Raw genomic sequence first — 7215 nt, forward strand, 5'->3', positions numbered from 1 at the left:
ATAATGATAGTTTACACAACGATGTAGTTGATCTCATTTGTTGATGGTTTTCGCTGTCTGTGTGAGTTTGAAGGCTGGTGGACTAACGGCTACTAAACTGTGTGCACATACACACACTGCTTCACAACGTTCGGCTCGACAAACTGTACCACCGGGTTCTATGTAAAAGCCAATAATCTTTGACTGTTTTTGTCCGTAGAAGCATGTTAGTGATGGCTCTCAGCAGGGCAACCTGTACTACAGGTTTGAAGTACAGCTTCACTTCGCTCACATAGACAGGTATTGTAAAGAAGTAATTGTCTTTGCAGCAAAGATACCCCTGGCATGGAGGAATGTGGCTCGTTGTCTCTCTTGTTCTGTCTGTTGTCTCTCTGTAATCTGTTTTTTTTTCTTGCTCTCTAATAGCTACCCTCCGCACTTCCCCCCGAGGACCTGCGGGCCATTCCCTTTATATTTGCATGTTAGGAGTGGTTGTGTGAGCAGTTCAACTGTCTGTTTGAATCTTAAATAGCCCAGGGATACACTACTCATCACTGGATGGCAATTCTGCTTCTTGGGAGAAATGATGAAACACCTTCAACTGTGACACTGACTACCTTTGGGGCTGTCCAAACACAATTACGATTTTACAGTGTTAGAGTGTTAATATTCATGATCCTGGTATCCTGGTGACTTTGGTGCGTGTTTTTATTAACTGCTGCAGAACCAGTGGCACCTCTTCTACCGGTTCCTGTCAGTATGTGTGTACAATACAATAGGTTTTATGGGTATTTGTATGTGTCTATATGTGCGTGTGAGCAAACATGTGCCGAAGTGAAAAGCACATTTACATCAGGCATGTGAGTGAGACACATGGGCAGACAAATATATGCAGAGGAGAAATACAAATATTCACATGCACACAACGTCCTTGCTCTATTCTACCAGCATGCTGTACTCCCCTGGAGGTAAATTTGCAGATGTAAAACAAGTTACACGATTGTTGTCAAATGAGAACATTTTATACAATAGACTGCTGTGGGGTTTTTTATTAGTTGTAATGTTATTTAACATAATTTATTCATAACTAATCACATTTAGTTTGATTTAGTGACAAACACGCGAGGGGACGGCTCCTGCTGTGACACAAGTGGCTTACAGGCTTAGCACGTGTGACCCATAAAGTCAACTCAAGTGTTTTCTTAAACTACATGCCTTATTAGGACTTTTATGAGAAACATAAAAAAATATTTGATCGTTAAGACTAACTGTAATCCATACGTGAGCACAAATGAAGTTTATTAAAATATGTACTTCTCTTTCAGTGGTTGCTTTTGTTAAGATATATAATGATATTCCATTATAGAGAACATGTGCTGTACTTAGTTATCTATAATATATTTATAATTATAGAGAGATATCCATTGATGGGCTGAAGATTAAGACTTTAAAAGCTTTTAACTATGCTTCACATAAGGACAGTTCTTGCACAGCCAAGTTTTGAACGAGCAACATTTAATCAACGAGGCTCACGATGCACCTAAGATGCATGTCTGTACAGCTGCAGAAAACTTATAAAAGTTATTTTTTATTGCTGAATAATCTGCCAATCATATTCTTGGTTAAGAGTTTAGTTTACAAAATTTGGAAAAATTGCTCATCTGAGAGAGAAAGATGACATCTCCAGACCATCAGTCCAAAACCCAAACATATTCAGTTTACGATGATGCAAAACAGAGAAAAAGTCATTTGTAGACATTTATTTGACATTTTTGGAATTTTTAACAAAATAAAGAAATTAGGAACAAGTATAAACTGTGATGCTCATATGAGCAACATTTACACAATGTTTAAAATTGATATAAGTTCAAAACAAAGGATGATGGGTGAAAGAAAGAAAGCATTCCTTTGTTAATCCCACAAGGAGAAATTCAATTTCTTTTCTCTATTGTTATTATATTTTTACATATATTAGCACACAGAGCCAAAATACACACTCATGGACATGTCAGAGCAAGTGGACTACCCATGGAAAAGTATGAATTTAATACAATGGCAGTGAATATTGGGAGAGGGGAAAGCCAAACCCCTCTCGTTCGTGAGAGCCTGATAGTTTGTGAAAACATGAAATTGTGTCCAACTTCAATAATCAGAACAGGATTATAGGAGCATCTCTGTCAACCATGAGCAAAGCCACCCTGAGGCAACACGTCTCCATGGAAAACACTGCACAGGTTCACATTTTCATGAAAAGTTTAATTGCCCCAGAGCTAAAGCTTATAGTTTCAAGATGTTTACAAATATTAGTGGAAGCAATGCTCTGTCTGTAGCATGGATCAAGCTCTGAACCTTTTGATCTAACACACAACCAGAGAACAGAGCTGACCACTGAGCTGTTTTCTTGAGGAGAAATTAATTGGCCCAAAACTAAAGCTTGCAGCTCTAAAGGCCCCGTCACTCATATCCGTATGACAGAAACGTATGCTGGCGTATATGAAAATGTGTCATAGTCCAAATACGTCCAACCTTTCATCGGATCGGATCGGAAAAGTGAACGTATACAGATATGCATGTCTAACCTATTGATAGTGCATCACTTACTTATACAAAATGTATCAGAGGAATACCCAACGAATGCATAACGTATACAACAATATGGCGTATACAAAATATGGGCAACACGCTGGTGTACGTAGATATAAGGTAAGGTATAAGTAGTATTTGTTAAGAGCTCACGGTGTTACGCTGGGGCGCGTTGTTGAACGCTGATGTTTTGAGCATGTTCAAAATTACCGGACGTACCCGATGTGTGCTTCATAAGATATGCAGACGTGACGTTAGACATACGTGAATACGGAATACGTACGTGAATACTTACGTAAATGCAGTACGTGAATACAGTACGTGAATACGTTAGAGGAACGTTAGATATAGGCTACGTCGGCTGACGGTGAATCCTACAGCCAATGTATTGATAACGAGTGGATAACCTATTCCTACCCTATGTTAAGATGATGCCTGACGATGGAGTAACTTATTAAACGTGTTTCTACAGTACAGCTAGCGTTTTGGGATCTTATTGGGATTTGAATATAGTATATAGGGTCCCTGTGAGTCCTCAGTTCTTCACAGCAGGTCTTGATGAATACATCAACCCATCATCAGAGAGCATGGAGGATGCTGAGAGGCTGCGACAAGAGTACATTCTAGCCGTTCTCCAGCATCAGCATGACGTGAACCAAATGGCACCTTTTGTTTTAAATGTGTGACAGGGCCTTAAGATAATAGCAGCAGGAGAAGATGAGCATAATGATATATGTTGTATATAATGAAATTAGTTGAAGAAAGGGGAAAGCGAGGAAGGTGTCAGCCTGCAGTTAATATGGTAGTGAACAGTGTGAGAGAGGAAGCACGTGGCTACATCTCAGGTATAATAAGCGCTTTAAGAGTTAAAACTATGGGAGTGAGAGCAGAAAAAACATCACATCACATGGCACAAAGTGTTCAAAGTCAACGTCATTTTAAAGTTTGACCGGAGTCTGGAGGCCAACATACGTTCTTTTAAAGGTTGAGTAGGTTTGAACCAAGTTGGATCATTCCTCTCATAAATGTATTTTATAAATGTTATAAATTAATGGAATATGCATGAAAAAACAAAAGTTATAGCATGTGCTGAATGAGCTTCACAGTTTGCTGTTTATATGTTTGTAGCGTAAAGCATGTGGGACAAAACTAACATAATAACAAATTGTTGAAAGGTACAGAGGAACAATAGTGTGAGGCCTTTACCATCATTGTATAACTGCCCTCTGCCTCACAATAATTCTGACTCTACTTTGTCCTTCTATTACACTGGTGCCATTTAGCTCTCAAAGTGGCCCACTCATCAGCAATCTGCTTATACCAACTGGGTCACTTGCTCCTAATGAGATCAAGGAAGGGGATCCAATGCTTTGAGCTTGAGATCACACCAACAGCTCTTTTGATTTGAACACATACGTACTTAAAACACTGAGTCCGCTTCCTTTTAGTACTTAGTTCTCTTAAATCATATATTTATTTGGAACATATGATACAATGTGATGAACGTGGCAGATTAGCTAAAAAAATATAATAATCCCATTTTGTATAAATAACTGTAAATAGACAGTGTGGTTTTAGATAAGGTCCAAAACACCCGTCCCTTTTTGTTCCTTTGCTGTTTTTCAAGAAACAGCAGCATTGAGCTTAGAGCTGGTTTAGTAATTCTCCAAGCAGATTAGGATGCCTACTGCATGCTTGCAGGGGATTGGGCAAACAAGCACAGCCAACAATACAGCAAGACAGATTACCTCTGCAGTGGCACACGCTTGACCACAGCTACAGGAAAGACTTATTACTGCTCATTTCTTCCTCTTATACTCTTACATTTAAAACTATGCAGGCATTCATAAACACACATGGTGCAACTCTTTCCAGATATGCAGCACATGAATGCTGTACACACACAAAAGCATACATGCTAGCACACACACCGACATGAACACACATGTACACATACCATGCTCACACCCGAGCACTTGAGCCTGATCATCTGGTGCTGATCTCTTCTGTTTGTACAGAGGTCATATCGCATTCTCAACAATACATAGTATTATCTACACAAACAATTATATGAGCGTTCACATTGCTTGTTTTCACCTCAGAGATAATCTCCTCTGTTGTGTGATGTTTATTTAAAGGGAAATACCAACATTGATTTTCTACAGTGCATTCAAAAAGGTATTTTATTTTTGTGTTTCCATTTTTTGACTTACACTTCCTGCTGTGTTCCAGATGTGTTTATTCAGCTGTTGGTTATACAGTATATGTAGAAAGCAAGTAAACAGAGTAGTGAGACAAAGTAATATACAGTTTAGAGAGTGGAAACTATACTCAAATCAATATTGGCTGCAATGCATGCTGGTCTGCTGCACTTGCACTCACAGGAGAAATTAATATTTATGATTTCCCTTTGACTTTTGAATATGGGTTCAAATATGTGTTTTTTACATACATGTGGGTTCCTCTTAGACATGTCTGCTAAATAATTTAAATAAGTATTGGTTTATGAATAAAATGTATTTTACTTTTTTCTGTTTTGTTTTTTTACATACAACATAAAGTTACCTCCTCCACACTGTCGTGATTTATATTATGACCAGGTAATACTGAATCCTTTATTTATTTATTTAGTTATTACTTAATAAATAATACTTGTAAAGTACTAAAAATACTGAAATTATCTACACACCATTCGTGAGGTTTTAGCTGTAGAATGTAAATCAAATCAAATCAAATCAAATTTATTTGTATAGCCCAATGTCACAAATTATACATTTGTGTCAGTGTGCTTTACAGACTGTACAGGTTACGACACCCTCTGTCCTTAGACCCTCGCATCGCACAAGGAACAACTTCCTAAAAGAAAACGCAAAATTAAAGGGGGAACATGGAAGAAACCTCAGGGAGAGCAACTGAGGAGGGATCCCTCTCCCAGGACGGACAGACGTGCAATAGATGTCGTGTGTACAGGATAAACATAGTACAAATACAACATTTGACAGAAAATGATGTTGTGTTGAAAAATAGAAAGTTTGGATGAATCCAGGAAAATGTCAATAAGGCTTCCCGGTGTCCAGCAGGACCAGGTCAGCAGGCGCTGTCACGATTCATGATCCTGACGTAAACTTTATCAGAGGCAACCTGCCACATGAGAGACAGACACTCCGGGGATGATGCCCCGGATGATGAGTTGGTAACATACATTTACATAAATGCATACATATAGAGAGGGAGAAGAAGAGAGGGAGGGGAGGAGAGAGGAAGAGAAGGAGGAGAGCAGGGAGGTGTGCCCCGGCAGTCTAAGCCTATAGCAGCATAACTAGGGGCTGATCCAGGGCAAACCTGAGACAGCCCTAACTATAAGCTTTATCAAAAAGAAAAGTATTTAGCTTGCTCTTAAATGTGGAGAGGGTGTCTGCCTCCCGAACACAAACTGGAAGCTGGTTCCACTGGAGAGGAGCTCGATAGCTGAAGGCTCTGGCTCCCATTGTACTCTTAGAGACTCTAGGAACCACTAGTAACCCTGCAGTCTAGGAGCGCAATGCTCTAGTTGGTTTATAAGGTACTATGAGATCTTTAAGATATGCTGGAGCCTGACCATTAATTGCTTTGTAAGTCAGGAGAAGGATTTTGAATTATATTCTGTATTTTACAGGGAGCCAGTGCAGTGCAGCTAATACAGGAGTAATATGATCCCGTTTCCTTGTTCTTGTCAATACACGTGCAGCTGCATTTTGGATCAACTGAAGAGTTTTAAGCGACTTTTTGGGACAACCTGATAACAATGAGTTGCAGTAATCCAGCCTTGAAGTAACAAATGCATGGACTAGTTTTTTCAAAGATGACGCCAAGATTCCTTACAGTGGTGCTGGAGGCCAAATGAATGCCATCCAGAGCTTCTATGTCTTTAGAAAATGCATTTCGGAGGCATTTAGGGCCAAGTATAATAACTTCAGTTGCTAGAGATCCAGGTTTTTATGTCCTTAAGGCATGCTTGAAGTTTAGCCAATTGATTGGTTTCGTCTGGTTTAATTGATAGATATAATTGGGTATCATCCGCATAACAATGAAAGTTTATAGAGTGGTTCCTTATAATATTGCCCAAAGGAAGCATATATTAGGTGAATAGAATAGGTCCAAGTACAGAACCCTGCGGAACTCCAAGACTGACTTTGGCTGTCATGGAGGATTTATCGTTAACAAGTACAAATTGAGATCGCTCAGATAAATAGGACTTGAACCAGCTTAGTGCGGTTCCTTTTATGCCAACACAATGTTCCAGTCTCTGTAGTAGAATGTCATGATCAACAGTGTCGAAAGCAGCACTGAGGTCTAACAAGACAAGAACAGAGACAAGTCCTTTGTCTGATGCCAATAGAAGGTCATTGGTAACTTTCACCAGTGCCGTCTCTGTGCTATGATGAACTCTAAATCCAAATTGAAAAACCTCAAATAAACTATTATTATGTAAAGAATCACATAACTGTTTTGCGACTGCTTTCTCAAGTATTTTAGTGAGAAAGGGAAGGTTAGATATCGGCCTATAGTTGACTAAAACCTCTGGATCAAGACTAGGCTTTTTAAGAAGTGGTTTTATTACAGCTACTTTAAAGGATTTTTGTCCGTAGCCAGATAATAGAGACAGGTTGATCA

Source organism: Cottoperca gobio, chromosome 9 (assembly GCF_900634415.1).
Source record: "Cottoperca gobio chromosome 9, fCotGob3.1, whole genome shotgun sequence".
Classification (NCBI taxonomy): Eukaryota; Metazoa; Chordata; class Actinopteri; order Perciformes; family Bovichtidae; genus Cottoperca; species Cottoperca gobio.